We start from the raw sequence: 13,382 nt of genomic DNA on the forward strand, positions 1-13,382 counted from the left end.
ATATTTATGTTACATGCATTTGGTATTTTAGCATACTATGCTCGCGTCCTAAATACGTCAAGCACACATCTGGACAAAATTACTTTTTCAAGAGGCTAAATGAATCAACATAAAAATAAAATAAAGTCATAAAAATGAAAATAAAATGAAAGAAAACATAAAACATCCATTCTTGTACTTGTACTTGTGAATAAAATGGCAATAGATAAAAAGCACTTGTCGATGAACGATGTAAGATCAAACATTTGTTGAATGGACTGGGAAGGCTAAAGCTAAAAAAAAAAAAGAGAAACAACAAAGCATAGTGCTTATCTTGAACATTTTTTATGCTTGCCAAAAACATTTTGAAATGCTTATTCTAACATTACAGGAAATTTGTGCAATATTCATATCACCAGTGATGAACTGCTAATCAAGCCGCAACGGGGCTTGAAATTGGCCAAAATGACAAAGCTGACACAAAAAAGTGCTTGAAAACCAGGTGTTGTAAAACTGAGAAAAATAATGGCATTCCCATACCAAAAGAGAAACACATTTGACCCTGATAAATGAAAAAATGATTTTTTTTTGTATAAGCAAATTGTGAAAATGATTGCTTTTCTCATCAGTCATACATTACAAACGTTTTTAACACAACAGCATGAATGCAAATTATTTTCTCTCAGCATTCATAATATGACCATATAACAGAAACTGAAATTGTCTCAAACATTGTTCCTGTGACTGCTGAGAGATGGTGTCACTAAGATGAAATGCTAGAGAATGAAATGAATAAACGACTATTACGAGTATTATATATATTTATTTAAATCAAAGTATATAATCGATTCTCCCTGAACTCATGCAAATATGCCATATAGGGCAATTGTAGAATAATCTAACGGCAGCGTTTCAGTACGTCGATGTTCATGACTTTGCCTTTAATTTTCTTTCAATAACATTTCCAATATTTCATAAGTAATACATGTTTGGACCGAGAATAGTAATAGCACAGTTAGAGCACACTTTCTTCTAGAAGCTATGTAGGGACATCAGTTGTTAAATGTCTGCCTCTGCCAATCCACTTAGCTGAAGAGAACTTTAGTCTGCACGAGTGGTTCCCAGGGGTTGTTGAGACAAACAGCTTGACACTCTTGAAACTTGTGCACAGCGTTTCTCGTCACGAATTTTTCAATACTCTGATTGGATCTGCTGCTCGTGTTTAAACAGAGAAAAATGAGTTGACAAAAGGTGTGTTTTCCGTTCATCTGTCAAAAAAAGTCTTGGAGAGAGTGTAAATAGAGATGAGGATCATTGAGAGTTGTAGGTAAAGGGAGATGTTTGTCAAATGATGGTAAACCAGCATTTCAATCCATATGAATTATCATTATCAGATGATTGGCACATTGATCTGAACTTTACAACCATTCATAAAAAAATAAAATTAGTTGAAGGAGTGAAATTATGTGACAACATAGCAGCAGGGCAATGTGTAACTCATCAGTAAATTCACCAAACAAAACAAGATGGACAAAACCTTGTAAAACCTCTTATTGACGTAACACACAACATTGTTACGAACTGTGCGTTTATTTTCATCAAAATCTGTAACGATCCAAAAATAAATAATGATCTGAAGGTCTTGGATGAAAAAAAAAAAAAACGGGCAAGAATAATTTGTGACTCCCACCTTGAGACTCCAAATTGAACTGCTCGCCAGTCAACCACAGGACATATTCAGATAAATGGCATAAAACAAACTGAAAAAGAAATAGAAATGAACACCTGAAATACTTTGGGAAAACTTTTTTTTTTTTTCAAATTGCTGCTTCCCAACACATGGACTGCATCCTTAATTGTACTGACCCAACAGTGGATTAGTGGAATTGGCACGAAAGACAGATTATGTGGGTAAGTGTTTTTTCTTCAACATATGTTTTCTATTAAAAAAGAGAATGTTTTCCTGCTCAAAGGAGAGAAAATGTCATGGAACACATCTGAAATCAATATTGCATGCAGCATTCTAGCTGTCATTGTTAAAACTAAAATTGAATAGCTCTAAAAGTGTGTCCTTACTGGTTCATCCAGCACGTTAAGAGTAATGTTTTCTTCCAGATCTGCTCTGAAATCGGCCTGAACCAACAAACGTGCAACAAGAGCAATATTTATGATTGCAAGTCCTGACATATGTTGCCAAAACCCAGCGTGACCAATCCACACACTTTGAGTTTGGCACATAGAAAAGTAGAATAGCCAATTAAGAAGCAACCTGAGGTTAGTGCAGTTGCTAGAGATAAATAAAGGCCCAAGTCCATGTGATGAATGATTGTATAACATTCTTCCCAAGTCATTCACCACAATAAAAGAATACATAGAACCGTCTGAAACCACAATGTACTTACTAGATAAGATAAAAATAAGCCGAGATTTATGTTTTCTTCTACAACTATTTTTTTCATCCTCTGTTTTTTCCACCTGTCATTAATTTTGTGGCTCGTCAAATCAAATACACCAGTCACTAAAAGAACAATAAAACACATTCTATTTTTTTTCGTTGTCATGTGTGGGGTCCATTCGCATTTAAAAAAATCATTTCAGATTTTAAAATACTTTTGCATCTCCCAGATTTAAGATGAATTGTCGTTAAAACTACACAAAAGAGGCAACAATAGGAGGCGTTCAAAATATGAAGAAATAGCACTTTACGACTCACAAAACCCACTTGATAATAATTCCTTTCTTTCTCTGTCATTTGTCTTCTCTACCTTGATTTCAGCAATTGGAGTTGACAGAATTGAGGCCAAAACATTCACAAATTTTCTAATCAACCCATTTAAGCAGACCTCAAAAGTTAACTGTGTGACTCTTAATGCAGTGCAAGCAAAACTTTGTGATTGATGGAAATGGTTCTCTTTCTTTTCATCAGATGTAGAGTACATCCAAAATACAGTTGGTGAGAAAATGATTCATAGTGTAAATTAAGCATTACATGGATGAACGACAGATCAGAATGCACTAAATGTACAAGTATTCACAGATTTTGATGAGTGACAGATTATGTACCAGATGCAACGAAGTAGGTGTGAGCTCAGCCTCTGTCGATAGCAGTCAGTCAAGAGAATCTACAGAATTTATATGAATTTTGACTTTTTGGTTTTAATTTGTCAATATTGGTGTAGTGGTACACTCGCCTGACTTTGATGCGGACAGTGTGGGTTCCGTTCCCACTAAGTCACGTTATGAATAGGAGTGCGACTGGTTGTACATGTCTCCAGATGCTCTGTGCTTGACTACTTCAGGGTGTAGTCCCCCTTTTGCCTGAAGCCACCTGGGAAAGGCTACAGGACTCTGCGATCCTGAACAGGAGAAGTGACGTTGGGAATGGATGGATGGATTGTTTTGATCTATGTGCTGGACTTTCAATTTCAAATAGCTTTTTTAGCTATTTCCCTTTTTTTCATCTCAAACCTGTCCTGTTCGATTGTGTGGTCAACTCGCATGGATATTTTTGGGAAATACTATAATAGAGAACTGTCATGAAACAGGGCAGGACATAACAGGAGAGGGCCAGGCACTGCTACTGTTGTGTGGTGGGAGTGGGAAAGAATTTGATTACAAATAGGAACGGTTCAGACAGTCCAAGAAGTTGCAATAATCATAAGGGAAGCATCTTGCCTTCCCTTTCCTTTTTCTTCCTGCAGTATTAATTGTAGTTTACTCTTTGGTTTTATACTATGTATGGGCAACTTTTTGTGTAACAAAATGGGACTGAATTCCTTACAGATACAGTATGCTGTTTGCCCTTCTGACTTGAAGTATTATTTTCACGAGAAATGAAGGCATTTCAGTCGAGTGAAACAGATAGGCTAACAAAGCTTAAATTTTTCTAATTGAATGAAGATGGCTTATCAGCGAAAGGAAAACCCTGGATAAATAAGCGATCAGCAAAACTTGTCGAAAGCCAATTTTTCCACATAGGAGCATTGCATGCTAACGTTATGCAATTAATGACTAAAAACTACATTCACGTCAAATCTGCCAAAAGACTTCATTTAGAAAAACACAAGAAACTAAAGAGGAATTCATTTCCTTGGCACAGATGAGATCTTTCAATATGTTGACAGTCATCAGAGTTTGCCATGCCTTCATTCTTTCATTCATCCATTCTGTCTTCATTTTAAACATTAAAAGTTAGTGTCAGAATCATGCAATTCTGAGACATCTCGGGCTACCTGTCATCATAGAATATAAATAAGAGGAGTGAGGATTTTATGGAAAAATCTCCCACCCCCAAAAGTGCCATAATGTGTTATGTAGCTAAATATACAGTGTTGAGAGTATTCACTTTATATACATTGATACATTTACAAAAAATAATTATTTTAGATTTTTTTTAAACATTGCTGCCTTAGTGACACTGTCCTTTCATTTCTCTTGATTGTCTTTGAGATTTATATACACTACAGCCGTAGTCCACTTGTGTTCACTATAATTGATTGGACAGGTACATGATTTCAAAAAGTACTCATCTGTCTATGGAAGTCCTCATAAAAGACATTCTCAGAGCAAAAAAAACAAGCACAGGGGTTGATTTAAGTTTTGGTCTTTGAGACACAAGGCTACAAAAAATTATGTACTTCATGTTTTTAAGAGCACAATGGCCTCTTAAAATCTCAAACGCTAGATGTTTTGGACAAGGACATTTCCTAGCAGTGACCGCCTGGCAATAGCATGCAATCAGTGGAGAAGAGCCTTTGTGAGAGAAGGCTGAGAAAGTACATAATGGGCTCTCAGGAAAAGCTCCAGAAAGGCATGTACATTTTCTGACCATTTGTTAAAAATGTTTTGGGATGTCCTACAGGCCCATCCACACCAGTTTAAATGAAATGAAATACATTTTCGTACAATTTTGCACTTATAATTTGACATTATATGCTTTACTAGCATCTTTAGATGTGGCTATGAATAGATGAACATTTTGTGTAACCTTGAAGGTTGTTTATGCTTCTAATAACTACTACTATTTCCATGAAAACACAGAGGTTAAGTTGTGTGGTCACTTCAATTTTTCTGCTATGGCATCTTCTTCTTTTACTGAAATCAGGCTCTTGAATGCCTCCTCTACCTCTATTCAGACCCACATCTTTGGTCTTGGGCCGATCTCATTCCATTTTCTAACTTTTAATGCCTGCTGATGAGGGACAGGAAGGACCATGGGAGGGAAGGAGCATTGGGTTGATGTGACCTGCAGGTGTTTCCCCATGAGCGCAAAGATCTCTCCATAGCTCGATAATGCAGACACTAATGGCTGTGAAGTGACTGGCCAGGAATGAGAAATAGCCCTCATCATTTAGGGTAATGGTGTCCCTGGGCCCTCAGCCCATTCAAGGGGAATACTGTCAAAGTCGCATGCAATGTGGATGTACAGTTTTTGTGTTAATTACAAATAGTTTTCTTGTCATGTCATCAAACTATTTGCACAAGGTAATCTACAGTATCCATAATGGTATCCTCATCAAAGTTAACTGAAATCAAGGGTGAGAATAAATATCATACAAACACACTTTAAAAAAATCATGATTTCAGAAATGCACAATCATGATGCATTGAGAATAAATTGACTGAGATAGCAATGATGTATCTTGTGGTAACAGTGACAATTTTTTTTAATGAATAATCTCCCAAAAATACTTTTCTGTGGCCACCAAATTTGGCCCATAGCTGTAAAATCCAGTCTAATGAATAGTATATGGCAAGTGAAAAAAAAATCAGTTTTGAGCTTTATTAATTTAATATTGTTTAAAAATAAGTGAAACATGCTTATTACACTACCTGCTGCATTTACACTACAAGTGACACAACTCTGCTAGTTTTGTTCTAAATGACCCATTTCTGGTATTATTGACGGCAGTATATGAAGAAAAAGAACACTTGAATTGGAAATTTTTACAAAGGCATCACGTCTATTTCAAATGTGGATAATGATTAGTTATTGGCTAATGGGACTCTCAAATAAATATCAAGTTTAGATGGTCAGACCTTTTGCCCAACAACAAACAGGAATGAATTGAAAACACATTGAGGTGTACAGACCACAAAGTAAGGAAAACTATTCTCAATGGTGGTCTGTTTAATGCCAATGTAACCGGAGTTCAAAATTATTGAAGAGATATCTGAGGCCAACTAAATGACATGAAACTTTTAATATCTTGATGTTTTATTGGTTAATACTCTATTGTTGCTGCCTGTTGTTGACAATTGTTGTTTACATGCATTCTGCATGTATGTGTGTGTGTGTAACTGTAACCAGTGATAGTGGCAATCTTGCCCCTGAATGAGTTCATTGGACAAATGTAGTTCATAATTTGGGCGAGCATGAACTGAACTTAGTTTATTTCTGCCTAATGAGAGTTTTTGAGAATATGCTCACTCTGGCGTCTGTGAACGGTTTTTGAACTACAGTACAATTTCATTCGAGAGTGCCAGGTTTAGGTAAGGACTTCCAGGACAAAATCCATGATTTACCAGCCATGATATATGAGGAAATAGATGTCGTATTTGGCCTTCGATTTGATGGGGATGCTACTGCTCTTCTTGTTGTGGCAGGATAAGGAAAAAACAGCACGTGACTAAATTCAAACAAGTCTTAATCCTTTTACTCCCCCCCCAAAAAAAACAAAAGAAAAAAACTGGAGGGGAGTGAACAAAACCAAATTGCATCAAAGGAATGAGCACCAATCGTATTTCTTCCCACGCCCCAACCTGGTTCTCTGGTGGGTGAGTGGCATGGTCCTAAGATTTGCCACACCTAAGGTTTGAGCACAGAGCTGAAGCCTTCAAACAGGTTACTCATGTAGGGCCATGTGCCATTGAGATGTTCCAGGATGAAATCCCATGTTGACTGTAATCCACAGACCTGTTTCCTGGACAGGCAAACTACAGGGGGTCCAGCGTGTCCTGTGATACTCTTGAAGTGGTCCAGAATGATCCTTTTTTTATGACTTCATGACCACGGATGTCAAGCTGACAGGTCTGTAGTCAATCAGTCCTGAAATTGCAAGTTTCTTGAGGAGTGGGATGACGGTGAAGCATTTGAGGTCAGATGGGACTTCACACAGTTCCAAAGATTTATTGAAGATTTGTGTGAAAACTGAATCGAGCTGGTGTGTGCAGACTTTTAAGCAGAACATTTCACATGTTGACATTTCAGATCATGTGCGAGCGATGGTGGTTGTGGGTTATGCGGTGGGGTGTGAAAGTGCCTTTTTCAAATCTGTAGTAGAAAGTATTTAAAATGTATAGCACTCCTTTATTTTTCTCAGCTTGGGGGTATGATCATTTGCAATTGGTCAGCAATTGTTATCCTCGCCAAACTAATTCAGAATCATTAGTACCAAACTGGTCTTCCAGCTTTTCTGCAGAATTTCTTTCTGGGATGTTAATTTCTTTTCAGCTGGTTTCTGGCCTCATCATACTGACTTTGTCCTCTTTAGCCTCGTGAAGTTGAGATTGCAGGTTTCTTGGGGACTGGGATGATGGTGGAGTGTTGGAAATAGGATGATGCATCACAACATTCCATAAAACTATTGAAGGTCTCTATGAAGACTGGAAGGAGCTTGTCCAAGCAGCCTTTGAGGCAGGATGAGGAGACAAGGTCTGAGCCTGCCGCTCTATTGATCTTGAGTAGTAGTAGATGCGTCTCACATGAAGATGCATTCATGAATGGTCAACGCAAAAGACAAAGGTGTGATGGTACTCAGTGGTGAGGCTAGATGAGTGTTGGCTGTGAAAGGATCCTTCTCAAATCTGTAGTTGAAGGTGTTTTAGTCATCAGCTAGTCTTTTATTGTTCTCCAGCTGGGGGATGGTCGCTTGCCGTTGGTTACCAATTTTAATCCTGTCCAGACTGACTCGTTAGCAGTAAAGTTTTTTTCTATCTTTTTCTGCATAACTTGTCTCTGGGATGTTAATTTATTTTGTCAGCTGATTTCTAGCACGATTGTACATGGTTAGGTTTCCACTTCTACAGACATCCTCTTTAGCCTGGCGAAGTTGTTGAAGTTTGGCAGTGCGCCTTGAGTTATTGATATTGAATGTCCAAAATGTCTTAGTTGGCAGACACATCTTCACTGAAGGATGTAATAGTATTCATATATTTATCTAAGATGCCAGTTTAAGTTTGAAAGACACTCCAAACTTTGTCGTTTAAAAGTTTAAAGTCTTGAAGTTCCATTTTAGCTTTATAGCTTCTTTACTGTTTTCACTGCACGGTTCACACGTTTAAGTTTCTGTATGTATGTTAAATGAATTATACAGTGAATAGCTTCCTCTGTGAAGCCCTGGAAATTGCTGGTAGTGCACAAGTGGTCTTAGTTAACACCGTGCACTGATGGTAGTTGTTTGAGTCAGAAAATGTGCAGGAAAATGAACCTGCCTCCAACTGAGCCCAACATACTACTGCCATGCAATTTCCCATCCCGGCAGCAAAAGGAGCCTAAAGGCCCTCGCCGGGTCAGAGAGATTGTGAGATATTGAATAGAGACTGCTTGAGTGCATTGAATTTACTCCAAGTTGGAGACGTGTGTGCCCTGTGATTGGCTGGCGAGCAGTCCAGGGTGTACCCTGCCTCTCACCCAAAGATAGTTGAGATATGCTCCGTCACACCCGTGACCCGAGTGAGGATGCAACAGTTGCATAGTGTGACGTGTTGTCTGTTGATCAAGAACTGCAACGACCATGCAGTACTTTGGATCACCTGTGGTCAACAGTGCATCAACATGCAGAACTAAGAAACCAGCTCATCTTGCCAGAACTTCTGGAGCCTTGCTGCTGCGGCGACGATGGCGGGGTGCAATAGATGGGATGACACAGCTGGGGAAGAGACCTCCTCATCCCCTGATAGGAACTTGTTTCAAGGAGTCACTAATGTAGCAGGATAAAAGAATGCACGTCATTGAATTCTAACACATCTTTATTTTGTTGCTGCCAACGAAACACTGGAGTGAGGAAATCAAATGCGAAAAAAACAACGTGCGTCAAAAGAGTTTCCCCTGACACCCCAACATACAGGCCTAATGTGTGAGAAGCATGTTCCTAATGTCTGCCACAATGTTTATATTCAGCAGACATGAAACAGCTGTGTGAGCGGGTGAAGGATATTCATGGACACAGTGTATATGGGAATGAAAGTGTTAGTTGTTTTTTGTATTACAGTACGCTATTGTAAAAATGGATTGCTTGGAAAATTATTAGATTGTATGCATCAGATGTTCAAGGTTAGCTCAAATTGTCATAATGTGGATTTTTTTTGTAATACAAGAATAGATACAGTACAATAAAATATTTTGTCAATGTTGTCAGACAGAACAGCAAGGAATGTAAAGTTAGCGATGTCCTTTCACCAATGTTCTTGGCATATTGTGCTGTGTGTTTTTGTTTGCACCTTAAGGACAAAAGCCCTGTTTTTGGTTTGATTCCTCATTTTAAAACATTATTCAAGCACCATATTTTTGATGTTTTTGAGATTGTTGCGTGAAAACTGGCCCGTGTTGTGGGCATGTGTGGCAACATGGGGCAAAGGAAATGCCAGTATTTCGAAGGAATTGCCCATTGGCAATGTATGGAGAAAAAAAGAACTATGAATGATTTCATTTGGAAATGGTGATCTGAACTTTTAACTAGTTTGCACAGAAAAAGAAACTTTGCAACTCTAGATATTGGTCATGAGTAACATATTTCTAAATATTATACCAGTACATACTGTAAGAATTAATTAATAATAACGATGTAAAACAAGTGCCATACAAGTACTGAGTTTAATTGGACAGAATCACTTTCGGCAACTTATACATTTACGGACTGTAATGTAATATATTAAAAGCCATACATTAACCTTTTTTGATGAAACGTGATTGGATAAAATTGAAAGCTTGCACGTAATTCACAGGGATTGGTTGAATTTGTGTGAATTGTTGTGATCACTACACAACAAATTCCTGAATATTTTTTTTATTTAAAAACAGTCTTATACTGAAAGATGTACCTCAAGAAAAATTTTAACTCCCACTCCAAAGTATTCTTTGTTTTGCACTTGCACAGAGAACACACACATGTAACCAGATAACAAACCTACTGGGATGCAAGGAAAAAATGTGAGTGAAAGAAGTGGACAGACTGCTGTGTTACATGACCTGGGAAGGTGGGGACAATGCCTTGCTCATGGGTACCTCCACAGTATCCATGAAGCAGACTTGTAGTAATTGACTCCAACAACTACAGTAATTGCCTTTTTTAAATTTTTGTCCCAGGTGGGACTGGAACTCATCCTCTGACCTTTTTTACAGAATGAGATATTTACATTCACAGGTGGAGAGGTAGCCTACAGTATAACGATTTGTGCTCTGGACCTCCTCAGTGCCAGATATGAGACGACTGAACACTGTATGTGATATCAATCTTTGCAAAGGTGATTAACTGCCAAAGATTTTGGCTTTAAGTTAATATTGCTGTTATTTTTAAATCATTATTTCAATGTAAAGAAATTATGTTGGAGGATTTTTAGCTCTTTTGAATATCTGTGTGTTTTGGATAAGGGTGACACAAAGGTTATCATTTTAATAATTTATAGACCTTCAAGATACAATGGAAAATTTATGGAGGATTTTTCAGAACTGCCATCAGTTATTTGTACTGAGTACAACTATTTTGTCATAACAGGGGACTTTAACATTCATGTTGACAATAACATGGAAAAAAACATCCAAAGAATTTTCTCCAATACTAGACACATTTGACCTCTCTCAACATATTAAGAGTCCAACTCACACTCAAGGTCACATCTTAGACCTGGTCATCTCTAAGGATGTTGAAATTCTATCGAGTGACATTAAGGATATCGCTATTTCTGACCAGATTACAGATTCTTCCAAAAGTTAAGACAACCTCTATCTCTATTAGGAAAAGGTACATAAATGAGAGTACTCCCACTAAGTTTATGGAGACTGTAACTGTGCCACAGACTGTGAATGCTGAGACAGTTGATGAACTTTTGGACAATTTCACCTTGAAAATTACAAATGCCATGAATGCTGTCGCTACTGTTAAAACTAAGACCATACTGCGGTGACCTAGAACACCGTGGCGGAGCACAATGATGGTCAAAAGATGTAAATCGGAGTGTAGGAAAGCGGAGTGCAAGTGGAGAAAAACTAAACTCCAAATTGACTGTGACCTCTGCAGACAGTGTCTTTGTAATTTTAACTGAGAGTTAGTGAGAGCTAGATAGCAACACTTTTCTGAAATCATCAGTAAGAACCTCAACAATACTCGTACTCTATTTGCTGTGGTTGACAAGCTTACAACCACCCTAAATCAGATAGTTCCAGAACGCGTAACAGCTGGGAAATGCAATGAGTTTGTCTATTTTAGTGAAAAAAATACAATCCATCAGATCAAATGTCACCACATATTAACAAAAACATAGAATGATCTCACATATGAAGCCACCCAGAGAAAACTCTATTAACTTGTCAGAATTTGATACAGTTGACCAAAAACTGTAGTGAGAACTGTGCAGCAGTTGAAACCATCAACGAGCTGTCTCGACTCAATACCAGCTGACTTTTTCAAAACTATTATGAAGTCAGTGCGACCTGATTTTTAACAAATAATCAATTGCTCACTTCAGTCTGGCGACCTTCCCAAAGCTCTCAAAGTAGCTGCTGTTTAGGCCCTTCTAAAATACAGAGCACTGGACAATTCCATGTTAGCAAGCTGTAGACCCATCTCAAATCTTCCATTCACAGCCAAGATTCTTGAGAAAGTTATTTTTAATTAACTCAGCAATTTCTAGAATTTAAATTGACAAATAAATTTGCTTTGCTTTTAAATTATTTGAAACAATTATTCTCTGAATCCCAGTGAGTCATTTCTGCTCTGAAAGTATCATCCCAAATGTTCATGTTGTCGTAATGAGCAAAAGCAATCATTGTTTTTTTTAAATGTGTCTTTGAGATAAGTCAAGCTATTTCTTCTGTTGTGGTACAGGCTTCTAGTATTAATAGCTTCACCCTCAGCTTTAAGAGTCACAGAAAAAAACAAGATCAATAATTGTGAATGCTACAGAGCAATAGAATTACCAGTCAATAAATGGTGAATATATTGTATTTATTGTGATGAAGAATATTTAAGAAGAAAGAGAGAACTACTGTAGATAATCACACCTGTGCTGCATTCCAGGCAGTTCAGCTGTAAAGGTTGGAACAGTATGACTTTACAATAGGGATGAAGAAATATGCCACATTCAGTTCACATAATGCTGTCATATTTGCAAAGTCTAATGTTTAAAATGGGACAAAATTGATTTGATGGCATTTGGGATTCGGCACTTGGCATTTGATATGCCAAACCAGGCTTAACAAGTTACACCTCCATCTTGCTTCTTAACCAACAACTGTAGTGATGTAATGGTGTGATGTTGTGCACCATAATAGGAACAAGACATGGAAGCGCACTTTTATTTTGAAAGGCAGCACTTTCTCTGTAATTCATTCCTTTTTGTTTTTTTCAATAGCATTGATGGTATAAGGAATTATGTGTTTAAAAATGTTCATTGTAGGGGGGGGAAATGCTGTTGAATTGTTGGTGGAAGATCCGAGAAGCACAGGAAGTCGGCTGCGTGCTTTATTTTGAAGCCACACTTATTACGTGGTGGGAGGGATGACTTCCTCTTGTTTGTGAGACTTCTCAGTGTAAGGTACGAATTTTGTTCTCCACATATTTTTATTGTTTTATTGTAGAGTGCGAATATAAGGTAGTTTAAAACATTTGCAAAGTGGGGGTAGTCACATAGGCGTAATGTTAAATCCGTTTCATTGATTTTAAACATAAACTTGCTAGTTGGAGGAGGAGTGGAGCAGTTGCCATGTGTGCGTTGCTGAGGACCATGTGATTTGTTTGCTGCAAGTGACTGTTAGCAGAAACCGTGTGGCGACCATGTTCTTGATGTTGCAGAGTTTCGAGAGTAATTGTGAAGAGAAATCTGTAAACCACCATGAATGTGTCTTCCCTATAATAAAGATATGTGAGTTTATGCAAGTTTTTTTACCATAATTTCTTGAAAATAATGTGCAAATTTTTCCAAAAATATTTTCATAAAGTTAATATAGCACATTACATTTACGTATGGATGAAAAATAAAAAATACAATCGCAATATATAGTTGTTTACAGGTACATAGAGTGGTAAATCAAATATATATAAATCTATATTCATATACATTTTAATAAAGATCAAAGTTTAATACTACATCTCTTTTCAAGTTCGCTGCGGATCCATTTTTGGATCTGCACTACAAGCATAGCCTGACAATGGCTTGATTAAGTGACACATTAGTGAATCACTTAA

The sequence above is a fragment of the Syngnathoides biaculeatus genome, chromosome 3 (genome assembly GCF_019802595.1).
Source record: "Syngnathoides biaculeatus isolate LvHL_M chromosome 3, ASM1980259v1, whole genome shotgun sequence".
Taxonomy (NCBI): domain Eukaryota; kingdom Metazoa; phylum Chordata; class Actinopteri; order Syngnathiformes; family Syngnathidae; genus Syngnathoides; species Syngnathoides biaculeatus.